General features: G+C 41.4%; 1 protein-coding gene and 1 pseudogene across 1 annotated transcript in view; one reads left to right on the top strand and one right to left on the bottom strand.

The window, feature by feature from the left end:
• Window positions 1-17,569, bottom strand: part of MAP3K5 (mitogen-activated protein kinase kinase kinase 5) — a 236,106-nt gene extending 218,537 nt beyond the window's left edge. The window contains exon 1 of the mRNA XM_008054221.2: window positions 17,230-17,569. The gene's annotated coding sequence lies outside the window, so the exon portion shown is untranslated. The remainder of the gene's footprint in view (window positions 1-17,229) is intronic.
• LOC110595300 lies at window positions 2,672-7,838 on the top strand (annotated as a pseudogene).
• Window positions 17,570-17,578: the final 9 nt, after the last annotated feature.

Here is a 17,578-nt window from a genome sequence, read left to right on the forward strand (position 1 = left end):
GGGGTGTCAAGAACCATTAAATGTGATCTTTGTTATTACCTCATACTTAAGCAGGAAAAACAGGCATTAAAGTCAATACCTAATTGGGGTTAGGTAGTGTGATATTAATGTATTAATTGGGGGGTGTGATATTAATGTTTTCAACCAATTAATACATATCAAGTGACTATTATGAGCCAAGTGCTCTATTAGGTACTAGAAATATAGGGTTAATAAGACAGAAAAGAAAAAGAGACATGGAATTATATTTTAACGGTCCTTTGAAGTACCTGAAGTGTCTCCTTTGTGAGCTCTTTCTACCAAAGGATTTCTCATTATCCTGTAAATTGGACTTGACTTTTTCAGTTGTTCCTTCTTAGTCATATCACATATGATGCAAGACTTATAGAGCAACAACTGTTTTTATATCTTCCAAAGAATAAAGTATGACTTGAATACTGAATTTTTAAAGCAAATTAAGATTTATTTTAAAGTTGCAAAAGCTTCTTTTAAGAGGGAATAGATAGGAGATACTAACATAAACATGCAATAAAAAAATTACACAGATCTTAAAGAAAGAAAGAAATTAAAAATAGAAAAGAAAGAATAAATAGTTCCATGATTATTCTTAGCTTAAATGAAAAAGAATGCTAAGGTCAAGTTCATAAATAACTATGCAATGTACTGGATTCAGGAAGAAATTTTTCTGGTGATCACATATTAGGTATATATTATGGGTCAAAAATTGGGCAATAATTTCTTCTGTGGCTAAATGACAATTACAACTCTTGAAAAGGTAACTTTCTATAGATTAAATATAAAGTCATCAGAATTGAAACCTACTCCAAGTCTCAAATGAAGCTCTCGGCATGTAGACCAGGTAACTAAAAACCGAAAGCAGATGAGGACCTTAAATTCCCCAATCAAAGCCTTTTTCTTCTTCTATGCTCTCAGAAAACCTCCTCACATTAGATGTGGCATATCCTCTGGCACAGAACTCTCTTTGAGTAACATGCTTCTTACTCCCTTGACAAATAAACCAGGGAGAACAACCCACAGAACATGGAGTTTGAAAACAGAAAAACCATGATTGCTTCATACAGCTGCCCCTTCAAAGTTATTCCAATGAGTCTAATGATATTTTTAGAGGAAAGCACAAACCTATTAAATAGCTGTGCCCTGGGAAAATTAAGTCATGGCAAAATACAAGTACTACAATATAATTTTGCTTCAAAATTCCCAAGTAATATCACAATACAGTGGCAGTTGCTTTTGTGTGTACAATTTATTGCCTTCTGGGACCACTTGAAGATGAGATCTCTCCCTTTTGGGCTACTTCAGACTAGAAATGAACTTGCAGCCTGGAAACAGGTAATGATAAGAGGATCTAATTCTTGATAATCAAGAGCTTATCCATCAAGAAGAATGTTCACCATTTAATAAGTTAAAACTCACTTCTTTAATAAAATAAAACCTGCACTCAGTGGAGAGTCCTGAAGCTCAATGAAGCTTGGAAATTGTGAGGCTGCGCTTTCTCATAACTTACTTATATTTCACCAAGCAGGGAAAATATGTGTTTTAATGTTGCAGGAAAACCAGGGAGACATAGTAGTATATTAATTTTTGTTCCAAGCATATATGAGATTTGACTAAATTAGAAGAGTGTAACTTGTATGAGACTAAGGCGTAACCGTCTCAAAGATTTCATAAATGGGCACCAAATGAGCCTTAGGTGATGACAGTTAAAAATATAACCACAATACTCCATTAAGGTTACTTAAACTCAAACACCTACCTATTCTTCAGCTTAGACTTGTCTGCGTCTTGCTTGCCCTCTCTTACCTCAAACACCGAGTCAAAAACCAAAGGCTTCTATCTGAACTTCTAAACTTCCCATAAAACCAGGTAAGCAATTCCCTAACCCTATCATTAATGAACTCTAATGATATTTACACCTTAACAGCCTTTAATGCTCCTACAATTTGCCATCTTAATTAGTATGTCTTCGCATCTAACTTATTTCTTCAAAAGAATGTTAAAAATGAATTTTGTAAACATACTATGTTCCTAAGTATGGATTTTTTGTCATTATAACTTTATCTGGCATAAATTAATCAAAATTAATACTGATGACACAAATGTGCCATTCATTATGAATATATACTAGTAAACACTAACAAAACAGTCCTATACATTATATGTTAATCAAATGAAAAACATAAGTAACTGTGCAAAGATTTCATAATGCAGACATTCCTTAATTTCAGACTTTGGAAACAACACAGATCTGTAGAACAACATTCGAATACAGCGGGATCAGTCCTTAGGTAACCCACTCACGTGTCAAATTTAATGGTTAAATGAGTTTTCTACACTACTGATTTTATAAAGGAAAGAAGAGTCTGGAACTCTGTTAAGCATCTAGGTTAGCATTTCCTTTCCAACTTTATTTCAGATTTACCAACTGCCAAGTGTACTTTAAGCACATAAAATATTGGCAGCACTGAGTAGCTCAGCAAGAAAAGTCAAGCCAACTGTTCTTGCCATAACTCATGTGCAAGCTACAACCTTGTTCCCTAATCTCACTAAGTCAAGCCACTTGGACCCCAACCCCGCTTTGAAACTAGTAAGATACACACATGCCAAGAGATACATTAAGTTTTGAAGTCAGGACGAGGGCGCGTGGGTGAGGAAGGTCAGGTCCAGTGACCACTCTTCTTTGCTGCTCAGAAATGTCTTCCCTTTCAGAAAATGCCTTGCGCATGTCTCATCTGAGTGCCCGGCTATTTGGTGAAGTCACCAGGCCTACTGATTCCAAGTCCATGAAAGTGGTGAAACTGTTCCGTGAACAGCCTTTGGCCAAACAGAGGGAGACTTATGACTGAGATGAGCGTCAGGATTTTAAGGATGAGCAAATGCGTCTAAAGAAGCTCCGTGGAAAGGGGAAGCCAAGGAAAGGAGAAGGGAAAAGAGCAGCAAAAAAGAAACAGTGCTGGCCCATCAAGAGCAAAGATGTCTTCAGTGGTGACACAAGGAAGCATATTCATTGTCTTTCCGCGTAAGGGAGGCATGGTGTTTTCCTAAATGAAGGCCATTTGAAGCATACCACCATCTCCGTGTTCAAGACTAATCCAGTTAAATGGTGACTGGTCTCTTGAATATACTCTAACTACACAAAATTATTTTGGCCTTAGCTTTGTAACCTGAGGCTTGCCCAGTTCTCTGATGAAATGAATACATAAATTATTGTTTAAATGACTTGTTGGGGGTTGGGATGGTGGGGGAATGGAGGGGAAACCTAACTAAGAGAGTATCCTGTAGTTTCCTCCTTAGTCCCTTCATGCTTGCCCCTCTAGACTTCTCTCATCTCTCAGGCCCTTCAGCCACTGTCTCCACCACCAAGCTCACAAACTTTCTGTGCCTCTCCATATGCTCTTTAAGAAGTCTAATAAGATCTATTTGTGGGATAAAAGGCTGTACCTGAAAGGGAGCATTGAATACCTACTGTACAAAGTCCTGGGGCCCTGGTAATAAAGCAAAAGTAACAATCCAAAAAAAAAGTTTTGAAGTCAGATTCCCTGTTCCTCTAAAGTGTCTTCAAACCTTTTCTTACTCTAATTCTGTGTAAATAGTAAATCCTGGGTCAGTATACAGGGAAACTAACCAGGAGTTGTTTTTGAAAAATTAAAATCCTACTGTCCAGATCTGAAGATCTGAATTTTCACTGGATCAACTAAATCCAGTTTCCCTTAAAAATCTAAGAATTGTCAGCCGGGCTCGGTGGCTCAGCCTGTAATCCCGTGCCTTTGGGAGGCTGAGGTGAGTGGATTGCCTGAGCCCGCGGGTTCGAGACCCACCTGGGCAGTGAGAGCTCATTTCTACAATAAGTCAAAAAATCAGCCGGGCGTGGTAGCGCATGCCTGTAATTCCGGCTACTCGGAAGGCTGAGGTGGAAGGATCGCCGGAGCCCAGCAGGTGGAGGCAGCGGTGGCCGGGAGCGGCCACTGCACTCCAGTCTGGGCGACAGAGTGAGACTCCAACTCAAAAAAAAAAAAAAATCTAGGAATTGTCTTGGTAGAGCTAATGTACATCAATTATATGTATGTGACTCAAAACCAATCAGAAATGTTAGGCAAATTATACATTCATCATTGTTACTTAGAACTTTCACAGGTAGCCTAAATTTCTACCTTAGTCATTTTTATGTATACCATAATACAGATATGGTTCTGCATCTTCTAACACATCGCCTTTATTATCTAAATGGAATTTGGTTTGTGTGTTTCCTAATCTCACTCTGGCCCAGGCACTCAATAACTTGGCAGTCAGGCTGACAATTTTCTGTCTACCAAGAGCTACTCACTCCAGGCGTCATCAACAAGCAAGCAACACAATTTTATTATGGACTACAGGCCAGAAGAACAATAAATTGACATTACACTGCTGGCATATTTCAATGATCTAAAGCAACCTAGATTTATTCACAAACTGAAAATATTAATACAAGGGAGTTCAAATTCCACTACTAGAAAAATATTATATTTTTAAAAGTGGCTCACACCTGTCATCCCAGCACTCAGGAGGCTGAGGCAAGAGGACAGCTAGATCCCAGGATTACAAGATCTGCCTAGGCAACATAGCAAGGCCTCATTTCTACAAAAAATTAGCTAGGCATGGTAGTGTCTGTAATTCTAACTACTGGGTGGTTGAGGTGGAAGGATCACTTGAGCCCAGGAAGTTGAGACTGTGGTGAGCCATAATCATGCCACTGTACTCCATCCTAGGTGACAGAGTGAGACCCTGACTCAAAAAAAAAAAAAAAAAAAGGTTCTAAGTTTCAAGCAATAACTCCACTTGCTTCCATAAGAATTAGCATTAAAAAATTCTTAATTAAAGGATTAAAACCTCCTTGGAAGTAAATTTAATGAGGTTTTATCAATATTTATAAGAGATCTGAAAAGTTTTTAATAAAATAGAATATATTTTAATAGTTTTCAGTAAGATGCTGATTTCATAAAATAAAGTGAGAAGCCTAGTGCATAAAATTTTGTCGTGTAAGATTTTTGTTTGCAATTCATTTTTACATCTATTACATCAGCAATAAACATTGTTCTCAGGTATACAGTTCCATGAAATAATCCACTTTATGAAGTCCTAAAAAAATTACCTTGGATTTTAACTTATTCACTATATCATCTTGCAGATGGTAGGCCCCCAACAATTAGTTATTAAATGTTGAATTCAACTGATAAACTATAAGACCATAAAAGGCAGAAATTACACTTTTTATTTTATTTTATTTTATTTTTGAGTTGGAGTCTCACTCTGTCACCCAGATTGGAGTGCAGTGGCCGCTCCTGGCCACCACAGCCTTGACCTGCTGGGCTCCGGCGATCCTTCCACCTCAGCCTTCCAAGTAGCTGGAACTACAGGCGCGTGCACTACCACGCTTGGCTAATTTTTTTTTTATTTACTGCAGAGATGAGGTCTCGCCAAGTTGCCCAGGTGGGTCAAATTACACTTTTTAAACCTAATTTTGTATAAATTTTAGGAAAAAAACCTTGCAGAGTTTAAGTAGTAAACAAAAGTCTACTGATGAGAAAACTGTAAACATGGTATTAATAATAATTTCATGTTTCCAAATAGAAAATTTATTTCCGGGAAACAGAAAAGCATAGTTATAAGTAAATAAACTCTGGAATCAGTCTTAGGTTCAGAACTTGGCTCTGTCCCTTAGTAGACGTGTGATCCTTGGAAACTTCATAACACTTTCAGGGGCTCAGTTTCCCCATATGTAAAAGTGAACCACTGATGGTATCTGCCTCATAAATCTGTTTTAAAGATTGAATGAAGTCACACATGCAGAGTGATTAGCATAGCACCTAGCACACAGTAGAGCACTTTTGATTGTCCTTTCAATGACTGGGCCATTTTACAATACTGTTGGGGTAAACATTAAATTGTGCAAAACTGATAGCAATGCAAATATTTCTTGTCCACAGCAATGAGTATTGTTTGGTAGAGACGCGATTGATTTCCACCCTGTAGAAAAGAATTGCTTTACATAATATTAGCCAGTTTTGCATCCATCAGCAAACTCGTTTCCATAGTCCTGATGGATATCGGCTCTTCACATTCTCCTTTGAACCAGTTTTAATCTTACTGGTTTTCTCACTAAATACTCACTAAATACTGAGATAATTAAATCTTTTACATATATTTATATTTGTAGAGAGTCATGATTTTAGATTTTTGAAAATTATAGTTTATAAAGTTATAATGTGTCATTTCCCATGAATGAAGCACTTTCCCAGGAAAGGAAACTGGAAAGGTAGAAAGGGGCTTTTCATTTTGCCCAGAATGACTTATTTCTCTGAAAGAGAAGTGAAACATGTATGTCAAAATGTTTGACCACTATTAGCTATTGTATTTAGGTAGAACATAGATGTATGAATGTCTGTTATACTACTTCATATACTTTATGACTGAAAAGTTTCATGGCTTCAATTACTTTTAAAAATGTTTTTCCTAGGACACATGAGTCTGGCAGAGAGGAATGGGAAATCTAGGAAGTTTCTCTTGACAGCTTCCTTAGGATCAGTTTTTCACATGGAAACAGATATACATTATAAAGCTTTGTACTCCTGAAGATTTGTTCCTTCTTTGGTTTCATAGTTCTTCAGTGCATTCAGACTGCAATCAGAAGCATTTCACAGGCAATTAATACATGTTCACAGAAGTGAAATACTGAGGATATATTGACACATTAGAGGAAAGCATATTAGACTCCCCAAGTCAGAATTCCTCAGGGAAACAAGGAAAGGAACTGTCCCCAGGCTATGCTGTAAACCCAGCTCTCTGGGTCATTCTACAGAAAGGCTTGTTTTGGTCTATCATTTGGCAGTCCCTCTGACCATCATGCCCAAAGAACAAACCAAGACTTGCCTGGAGAAAATCCAATTTATAGCTCGAGGCAAAGCAACTGGCACCACTGTTCAGCCTAGGCTGTAGGCTCCTTTGTTGGTATGAACAGAAAAATGTCAAAGGCAGCTTTCTGATGGATTATTTTATAAGGCTGTAAATAAGAAGTCACTGAAATTTGTTAGCAAGAGAGGACCAGAAGTTGTGTCCCTACTGTGACTCTCCCTTAGAATAATGCTCTCATCATGGGCCAAGATGTTAGAAATGATCCTCTTAAATAGAATATGTGATTTGAAATGTTTTCCATTACAAGGGGAAACTGTGATATATAGTGGATTTGGAAGTTGAAAAACTTGAGTTCAACTCCTATTCAACCACTTGATTTATTATGGCCCACTCACGTGGCCTTTCCAACAGTAAAATATAGTTAATTACACTGCCACGTCTACTAATTTTATAAGAAATTTGATCATCTTATTGCAGAGTCAATACAATGATTAAAGAAGGAAGACTATACAACACTTAACAACAGATACACTGATATTATCATTCTGACCTACCCATGCAAAAGCACCTGAGTTCCTGTGGAATTAAATTATAAATTAAGAAATATCCAGGATAACCCCTTCGGGTCCCCTCCCACTGTGGGAGCTTTTCTATCCTTTCAATAAATCCTGTTTTTGAAAGAAGAAAGAAAGAAAGAGAGAGAGAGAGAGAGAGAGAGAGAGAGAAAGGAAGGAGGGAGAGACGGAGGGAGAGAAACAGAGAGAGAGAAAGAAAGAAGAAAGGAAAGAAGGAAGGAAGGAAAGAGAAAGAAAGAAAGAAAGAAAGAAAGAAAGAAAGAAAGAAAGAAAGAAAGAAAGAAAGAAAGAAAGAAAAAGAAAGAAAGAAAGACCCAGCCAGAGACAAAAGCTGTGGCCCCTGGACAGCAGGAATAGCACTCCTGATCCTAAATGCCCAGCTCTAAGATGATATCTGTCGCAATAAACATATAAGAAAACTTACATGTGACATTGAGAGGTATTTGACATGTAATAGCCTTGGAGAATTTTAAAAATAAGAAATAGTGCCAGATGCAGTGGCTCACACCTGTAATCCCCACATTTTGGGAAACTGAAGAAGGAAGACTGCTTGAGTTCAAGACCAGCCTGGATAACATAGCGAGACCCTGTCTCTACAATAAACAATAAAAAAAAGAAAGAAAGAAATAGGGGAAATCAAACATTTAAAGGAGGAAGAACTCTCTGACTTATGCGAATACTTGATTTTATGTGGTTTGGGGTCAGCAGACAGATGGCCTGACATTCACTAAGACAGCTCTCCTCATGCTTCTGTTTCTCAAGTGTCTTCAGGTATAGAAGAGGCTAAAAGTACTGGAAAGTACTGATATAACTGGTCACAACCATTTTTAGAGACTTCCTGTACAAAGAATATAGCTCCCTTCCTGTATGAATCATATACCAAAGGCAATTGCTTTCCTTATTGTTGATGAACTACTATAACAGAAAAGGTCTGCTTGTACTGGAATACTTACTGTTAACTCATACAGCTTCTGTGGCATTTAAATTACAGAGATCTGCTCTGCTATGGTTTTATTAAGTAGGACCTCCTCTTAACATTTAAATTTTCTCTCCTCTCTTCTGTCTCCCTTAGGAAAACTACTACACTACAGCTTGGATTACACATCTTTTAATTTTTAACATTTCCTTCTAAAAAAAGAAAAACACTATAAAATAAAACTCGCATAAAATGTAAGTATTCAATCATTTAAATTTTTGGAACAATTAGACAATCAGCTTTGTCTCATATCCTTTCTCCTTTTCCCCTTGGCACATATCTTGATCCATTTCTCTAGTCAACATCTTCAGCCAGAAAGAAATGCTGATACATTAAAACAATTAAAGAGGCAGGGTGCAATGGCTCATGCCTGTATTCCAGATTTGGGTAGGCCAAGGTGAGAGAACGGCTTGAGCTCAAGAGTTCAAGACCAGCCTGGGCAATATAGTGATACCTCGTCCCCACAAAAAAAAATAAAATAAATAAAAATCATCCAGGTGTGGTGTTGTATACCTGTAGTCCAACTACTTGGGAGGTTGAGGTGGGAGGACTGCTTGTACCCAAGTTTGAGGCTGCAATGAGCTGTGATTGTTTCACTGCACTCCAGTGTGGATGTAAGAGTGAGACTCCAACTCTCTGACTCAAAAAAAAAAAAAAAAAGCAACTAAAGAAGTCAATGTATTAGAGTCATCAATCGATTTTTAAATAATTTATCATTTTGCCTTGATTTCCTTTTTTTCCCTTTTATGCCACCAATAAAATTTTGTAAGTTTAATTTTACTCCCCTAAAATAAGAAAATATATATATATATATATATATATTTGAGTCAGAGTCTCATCCTGTTGGCCAGGGTGAAATACGGTGGCACAATCACATCTCACCACAGCCTCAAACACCTAGGCTCAGGCAATCTTCCTACCTCAGCCTCCTGAGTAGCTGAGACTACAGGTGTGCACCACCCTGCCCACCTAATTTTTTGAGTTTGTATCATGACAAAGTCTCACTATGCTGCCCAGGCTGGTCTCGAAATCCTGGGCTGAAGCAATCCTCCTGCCTCGGTCTCCCAAAGTTCTGGGATTACAGGCATGAGTCACTGCACCCAGACAGATTTCTTAAATCTAGCCACTTTCCCCACCTACCTACATCCAAGTTATGAGAAAGTGAAGCTGTCTTTAAGATATACCTTTCCCAAAGTTGTGGGTTCCCAGTTTCTTCCTGATATGCACATTGCTGTGGGTTCCTGCAACACCGTCTACCTCCACCACATTCTCATCTTGTCCTGGGCGGAGTGGGGGAAATACTGGCATATTACAGCCATGGTGAGGGCCCCATGGGATGGAAAAGAGAGTGCGTGATAAGATGCCTTCAGAAGGCCTCCTGGGAGAGGCCATCATTTCATAGCCCTGGAGTCCCTGGCCTAGGTAGGTATTTGCCTATAGATCTTTATTGTCCTGGTAGGGGTGGCATTTGAAGGGACCACTTGGGGGACCTACTTGGCATTTGAAGGGACCACTTGGAAAGTAGATACAGTTAGCAACTCATGCTGGAGAGACTTGCACATTCATTGGGTTTTATGCTTGATCATCCCCTACTGCTCCACAAAGAAACTGTGAACAAATTCTATCCTGCAAAGCAGAAACAGGAACTGAATGGGCCTCTAACCAGGCCTCTGAAACAGGAAGCAGGGGACAGTCCCTGCAGCCAACAGAGGGGAACTGACCTATAGCAGAGAAGGCTGGCACTGGCCAAGGCCACTGGTGAGACAAGCCAGTGTTAGGAACTTATAAATAGCCTTCACCCAGAGATGGAACAAGCTTGGACTACCAAGAAATAAATGTCTCAAGCAGACTAAAGGTGACCCAGCTGAGGAAAGAGACCAGAATCCAAGGAGCCTAGGAAGCAGGGCCAGTCATGGCACTCCAGTTGACTATTTGGGGTAAGAGATGGGTACTCTAAAAATGAAACTATTTTTGTGCTTTGGAGTTTTCTTTTTTAGTTTTTTCCCCCAGTTTTGTAGTAAGCTCTTTTTGGAAAATTATAATTTTGCCTCAATTGATCTGTTATCTGACAAAGCAAAAGGAAGGACAGTGGCCTGGGTTGGTATGGGGTGGGCAGCAGTTCCTGCAATGGTGTGCCAGAAAATCTCAGAGAAAAAACACGTGTGGACACCACTGGGATTTTTTTTGAAATCCTTTCCTAACCAGACTTTTTCCTTATGAGATTATCTGCATTTGCTCTTTTTGTTTGTTTGTTTTTGAGTCAGGGTTGCGCTCTGTCACCCAGACTGGAGTGCAGTGGCACAATCACAGTTCACCGCAGCCTTGATCTCCTGGGCTCAGGCAATCCTCCCACCTTGGCCTCCTGAGTAATTGGGAATACAGGTGTACGCCACTATGCCTGGCTAATTTTTTGATTTGAGGTCTCGCTATGTGGCCCAGGCTGGTCTCAAACTCCTGAGCTCAAGCAGTCTTTCACCTTGGCCTCCCAAAGTGCTGGGATTTATAGGCATGAGCCTAGGTTTCCTCTTTTGATATATTTTACTAAGGCTTTTTTCTTGGATGAAGAAGCAGAGTGATTGAAAGGCGGGAAGGGGCTGCAAAGCAGTTCAGATCAGGGGTTCTCAAACACGACTTGACTAGCATGATAAAGGTTTCACTCACCCATGATGGAATGAGAAAAATAAACATGAGTTTCTTCATGCTTTTACTGTATGCAAAGAGCTCGCCTTCATTCTAAGGTTATGTCGCCCTTAATTTTTTTAACCTAAAAATGTCTTTCTTTTTAAGAAATTATGTTAATAGGTGACTGGTTGTTGAGTTTTCTCTCTCTCTCTCTCTATATATATATAATATCCTTACTTGGGAAAATTAAAATGTTGGCAAACACATGTTAGTCCTTCCACTTTTTTTCTAACTGGTTCATGGGAACCACTATTTAGGAAATACAGATTTCCCCCCTTCCCTCAAAACACAAGAGACAATATACTTTGAAAGTATACTGAAAGGAGAAATGCAGAAGTGGGCTGGGAAATTTTCAAGAACTTCGCAATCTGGGATAAATGAGTTACATGGGTTATGCTTTGATCTGTTTTGCTTTTACCAAGTAAGATTGGACGTCCTAAGGAGCTTTGCTAGAAGCAAGTAGAGCCAAAGCCCTGCGAAGTCAGATGCCTCTCCAGCGAAATGGCATACATGGGCGACTTTTGTCACGAGCTCTAGTAAATTGGGAACATAATACTGATGAAAATAGAAAAAGCTAAGATCTTAAAATTTCAACTAGCGTGTACTTCCTTCCTGTTACCCACTGTTGCTACGGGGTGAAAGGCTGAGTAAGAGATTGCAATCTGCAGTGAGCCAGGCTGAGCGAAAGGTCCAGGCGGATGTGAGAGCTGGCAGCAGGGAAGGGGAAGCCGGCCGACAAGCTTATCCTGTGCCCACTGGGAGGGAGTGAGGTGGCCTTGAGCACAGTCCTGTCTCTGGGTCTTACTTCAGCAGGAAGTAAAAGGGAAAGAAGACTGCAAGAGGTGAAAGTGTTTCTGGGTCCCCTGCTGGCATTGCCTCCTCATTCACACAGCATCCTTCCTCTCCCTGCAGCCACCCAGTCCCTCTTTGTCCAAGACCTCTCCACTGCCCCCGGTTCTGACCCCGCCACTCCAAGTTGATGTTTCTCCTCCATCTAGCCAAAATGCCACCAAAAGTGAGATTAAAACGGAAGTCACTGATCTAACACTGGGAAAGGTGTATTACAAGTTCCAGTTTCCGGTTTCAGAAACATACATTTCCTAAATGCTTAAAATGGTGAATGGATCCATACAATGAGTTACCAAGGCTTCTTATCGGCTAGTCTCAGAATCTAACCACCATCTGTAATACTGCTTCTAAGGAAAAGTGTGCTCCTAGCTCCAAGCAGGAATCTTTAGTCATTTACAGTTTAATGAATGGATATGGCCTCTTTACAGTTCAGTGTTTCCATAAGTAGAATGAGAGAAAAACATAATTGATGTTCGTTTAAGACAAATGTTTTGGAAACTCTGCCAATTGAGAACTGTCCACCTATACAGAGAACCTTGTACCACTGACATCTCCTAGCTTTTAGAGACTTTTACTGTCTACAGTGCAAGGGGGGAAGGTATGTTGTCAGTTTGGCATTTACCATCTCTGAGTGATAGTCTCTTGTATATGCAAATAAGATGACTTTTCATTAAAGTATTAATAGAGCATTAATTTCACCTCAGAATGAAAGAAAGAATGGCAAGTATAGTCAAAGAACAAACTATTGCCGAGGAGGGTGGCTCACGTCTGCAATCCCAGCACTCTGGGAGGCAGAGGCAAGAAGATTGCCTGAGCCCAGGGATTTGAGACCAACCTGGGCAACTTGGCAAGACCTTGTCTCTACAATAAATACAAAAACTAGCCAGGCATGGTGGCATGCACCTGTAGTTCCAGCTACTTGGAAGGCTGAGGTGGAAGGATCACCTGAGCCCAGCAGGTTGAGGCTGCGGTGGCCGTGAGTGTGCCACTGCACTCCAAGCTTGGGTGACAGAGTGAGACTCCAACTCAAAAACAAACTATAATATAGTTAAATAATAGTCAATTGGGAAAATCAGTAAAAACCTGTAAGTGCAATCAATCTATTCTTTAAAAAAATATTAGTACACAAACAAAAAGTTGGTAAAAAGGTCACCGACGTTGAAGTTCTTATTCATTTCGTGAAATTGAACTATTTGAAAACCATTGTTTCCATGTAAGTGTTGAGGTCTCTGTTAGGTTGTCCTTGCTTACCCTGCCATCTCAAGTTCAGGTGTCACCTCCTTTGAGAAGCTGCCCCCAAACCCAACCCACCCTCAGTCTGATTCTACAGACTGTTTGCTGGGAGCCCAAGGCCTTCTGTATAACCTGAGACAAGGCACAGCTCAGCCACCCTCTCTGCCAAATCTGAGCTCCTTTGGGGCGGGAACACGACATAGGCAGTTCATTAATCTCTATGGACTGAAATGATTCATTTGTATTAATAATGTTGTCATTATACAGAATTTGAGAGCTGGAGGGAATCCCAGACGCCAATTATTCCAACTCTCCACTCTTTTCTGAGATTTTAAATGACTTGCTCTACATTAGAGAAGAACTAGGACCAGCACTCAGACCTTGAAACTCCTGTTCTGACGCTCTGTCCCATTACACCATGAAGCCTTGCCTTTGCAAATTCACAGGGTTAAGGGGATCTTAGAAATCTGGTTCAAATTCTAGCTCTGGTCAATTTCCTAGGCGGAGAAACACCATTGGAGAAGATGAAGGGCTTTTCTCATAATTATATGATTCACAGCAGAGCTGGGATGAAAACTCAGATCTAACTTGAGGGAAAGTGTCCCTCCCACTATCTCATAACGATTCAACTTTCAAGTGCTGGTAGTGGGTGTGGAGAAAAAAGGTCAGCATGGCCCAGTGGCCAAATCCTGCTGGCCATCTGTTTTTGTATGGCTTACAAGCTAAGAATGGTTTTTACATTTTAAAACAGTTGGGGGAAAAATACTATTTTGTGAATTATATTAAATTCACATTTCAGTGTCCATTTAAAAAGTTGTGTTGGAGGGGCCATTGCCTTACTAGAGTGTGTGATCATGTGCTTTTTGAGCTATGGCTGTCGCCATGTTTCCTGGATTTGACACCCCTCCCTCACCTTGGGGAGGTGAATCTCCTCTTTCTCTCTCTCTCTTTCTCTAATTTACTTTCTAAATCAACTATATTTTCTAATCTAAAAAAATGAAAGTTTTGTTGGAGCACAGCCATGATCCTTTGTTCAGGTATTGTTTGTGGATGCTCTCAAGTAACAACGGCAGAGTTACCTAGCTGTGAGAGAGACCTCACGAACTGCAAGTCTAAAAATTGACTCTCCAGACCTTTACAGAAAGAGGTAGCCAACCACTGGTGGAGGAAGAGCAAGCCCTCTCTAAGAAGTCAGATGAAAGTAAGTTCTATTACCATCAACCTCAAAGGCACTTAGTTTAGAGAAACAAAAGGTTTGGATGAAGCTGATACACTACCTTCATTCTGTTCTATCTACATGACAGGGCACTCATCCTTGGAGCTCATGTCACCCAGATGGGGATGGGCAGGGGTTAAATTGAGGCCTGTCTAGGTTGAAAGAAGCAGTAGAGCCGGGCTCGGTGGCTCAGCCTCGTAATCCCGCGCCTTTGGGAGGCTGAGGTGAGTGGATTGCCTGAGCCCGCGGGTTCGAGACCCGCCTGGGCAGCGAGACCTCATCTCTACAATAAATTTCAAAAAATCAGCCGGGCGTGGTAGCGCACGCCTGTAATTCCAGCTACTTGGAAGGCTGAGGCGGAAGGATTGCCGGAGCCCAGCAGGTTGAGGCTGCGGTGGCTGGGAGCGGCCACTGCACTCTAGTCTGGGGGACAGAGTGAGACGCCAACTCAAAAAAAACAAAAAGAAAAGAAAGAAGCAGTGGGATGAGACAGCTTACCCAGGAGCAAGGGTCTTCCCAGAGCATGCCCTCCCTGCATTCCTTATGCACCTAAATGCCTCACAAGATCTTTGCCAGCTTTTTGTCACATGATTCCAAGAGGGGGAGCTTTCTATGATTCTTTTTTTTTTTTTGAGTTGGAGTCAAGTCTCGAACATGCAGGCTCAGGCAATCCACTCACCTCAGCCTCTCAAGGCGCAGGATTACAGGCTGAGCCACCGAGCCCGGCTCTTAAGATTCTAAGAGTAAATCAGCTGACCTAAATGGAGGCAGTAAGGGCCAGCACAGCCTTTTAGGGCCAGCCACCTGAAGTGGAATCCTAGGGCCATTATGAATCTCTCAGTTTTCTCACCTGAGAAGGTAAGAGCTTCCTTCACAGGCTTCTTAGGAATATTAAATGAGATATACTGAAATGTCAGCTTCCTTCTCATCTTTCTCTCTCCCTTTCCCAGAGACAGGATTTGAAGAATAACAGAAAGTGAGCTTAGGAAAGTTTTGTGTTTTTTTTTGAGTTGGAGTCTCACTCTGTCGCCCAGACTTGAGTGCAGTGGCCGCTCCCGGCCCCCGCAGCCTCGACCTGCTGGGCTCCGGCGATCCTTCCGCCTCAGTCTTCCAAGTAGCCAGAATTACAAGCATGCACTACCATGCCCAGCTGATTTTTTGATTTATTGTAGAGATGAGGTCTCGCTGCCCAGGCGGGTCTCGAACCTACGGGCTCAGGCAATCCACTCACCTCAGCCTCCCAAAGGCGCGGGATTACAGGCTGAGCCACCAAGCCCGGCTAGTTTTTTTTTTTTTTTAATTAGCTTAGAGTCTAAGTTTTTTTTAATAGCACCCTAAAAAAATGCCCAATCTATCAATGTAATAAAAATAGACTCAAGTGTTTAGGTGGGTATTTTCCTTTCGTATCTTTCAGTTCTTTGAAGCTTCTTCCAAATTATAATCCAAAAATAAGAGTGCTATAATTTTTAGAAAAGTTCTGTTTATGTAATTTTTATAGCAAGCCACACAAAGAACCAAGCTATAATATATTATACTTATGCTCAGTTATGAAGACCAAAATCATAAAAAAAAAAAATACCAGGACCAGAAAGTCCTAGTTTACTTAGTCTAGCTTCCTTAACATGAAGTTCTTCTTGTTCTTAAAATATTCTGCTTTGGCTGAATTCCAAAACTGACATAAGCCTACTTCAGGTGTTTTGAAGAGGTTGAAGAGAATCAGAACTGAAAATAAGACTGGAAAATACAAGCTTTTCTGTGGTCACAAATGCTAGGAGTGTATTTTTTGAAGCTATTAAATCGAGTTTTCTACCCATAAATGTAAAAATAAATAGGTATATATCCTCAACATCGGATGTATAGGGTGCTAAAAGTTAATTTCAAGAACACAGTATTCCTAACATTTGCTAACAGATAGCTGACTGCCTCCGTTACTAGAACTACACAACACTTTCTACAATCTGGAATAGGCTAGAAAGACACTTTTTTTTTTTCATGGATTGTGCTAGCCGTCACTTTAATGGCCAAACTAATCTTGGTTATTAAGATAGCATATCAGTTTGCAAACAACGTTAAATTATACACTTTCTAGCCCACCATGGCATATAGGGTAATAAAAACACAGACCCTGATTCTTTCACCAAAATCCTTACAAAGACATCACACAAGTTTAGTGTAAGTTACGACGTCATTATTTTTGGAAGCACTGTAATTTCTTGAAAGTCGGTGAGAGATGGGAAATTCAAGCCACTAAAACTTGTTGAACGTCGAATGAGTTGGGAAGATCATGACATGACGTGCAAATTCACACAGATACACCCAAGCGTGCAGCTGGCTACCTGGCATAAGTCAAGTCATCGTTTCTGTACTCCCAAAACTACAGAGAAAGCAGAACGTCATCGTAGACGGTCACAGGTACATGTGGACGGAAAACAGAGGCCAAAACGAACAGAAGCGAAACCAAGACACCCAACAGAGAAGGCAAACATCTCGCACGGCTGGAGAACGGTTCTTCAAGCCGACCCGAGGGACCCCAGGGCTCCAGCGCGGGGCGGTGCGTGGGTCCGTGGGTGTTTTGCTCAAATACACACAGGTTCTTGCACAAGCGCACCCCCTCTCTCCCGGGAGAGGCCAGCGCCAGGGCCAGTCGCGCAGCGTCGCTCTCTGCCCCCAAGGTGGGGCGAGAGGTAAATGCTTCCCGCCCAGGAGAAAAGACAAATTAAACTGCCCCGGGAGACGGCCAGGGAAAACGTGGACCCCGCCCGCGCAGGATGGGGAAGGGGCTGCACACGCACCTGCATTGTAAAAACGGTCCAGCACGGTGGTCTCCCCAAAGTCCAGTTTGCCAAAATGCAGGGTCTCCAGGGTGGCGCCCACCACCTCGCACGCCTCTCGCAGGCTCTGCAGGGCCTCACTCTCGGCCACCACCAGCTGCCCCTGGCTCGCCTCGTTGATCACATAGGCCACCGTGGTCCGTCGGCTGCCCCCGCCACCGGAGCTGCCCCGGCCCCGGGTGGCACTGCTCGCGGCAGTGGCCGCGGGGCACCCGATGCCAGGGGCGGCGGCGCTCTCGACGTTCCAGAAGCTGCCCGGTGGCGGCGGGGGTAGCTGGGGCTCCTCGCCCTCGCCCGCCGCTCCTCCCCG

Source organism: Carlito syrichta, unplaced genomic scaffold, assembly GCF_000164805.1.
Source record: "Carlito syrichta isolate Samal-C Ts95f unplaced genomic scaffold, Tarsius_syrichta-2.0.1 Scaffold289251, whole genome shotgun sequence".
NCBI classification, from domain to species: Eukaryota; Metazoa; Chordata; class Mammalia; order Primates; family Tarsiidae; genus Carlito; species Carlito syrichta.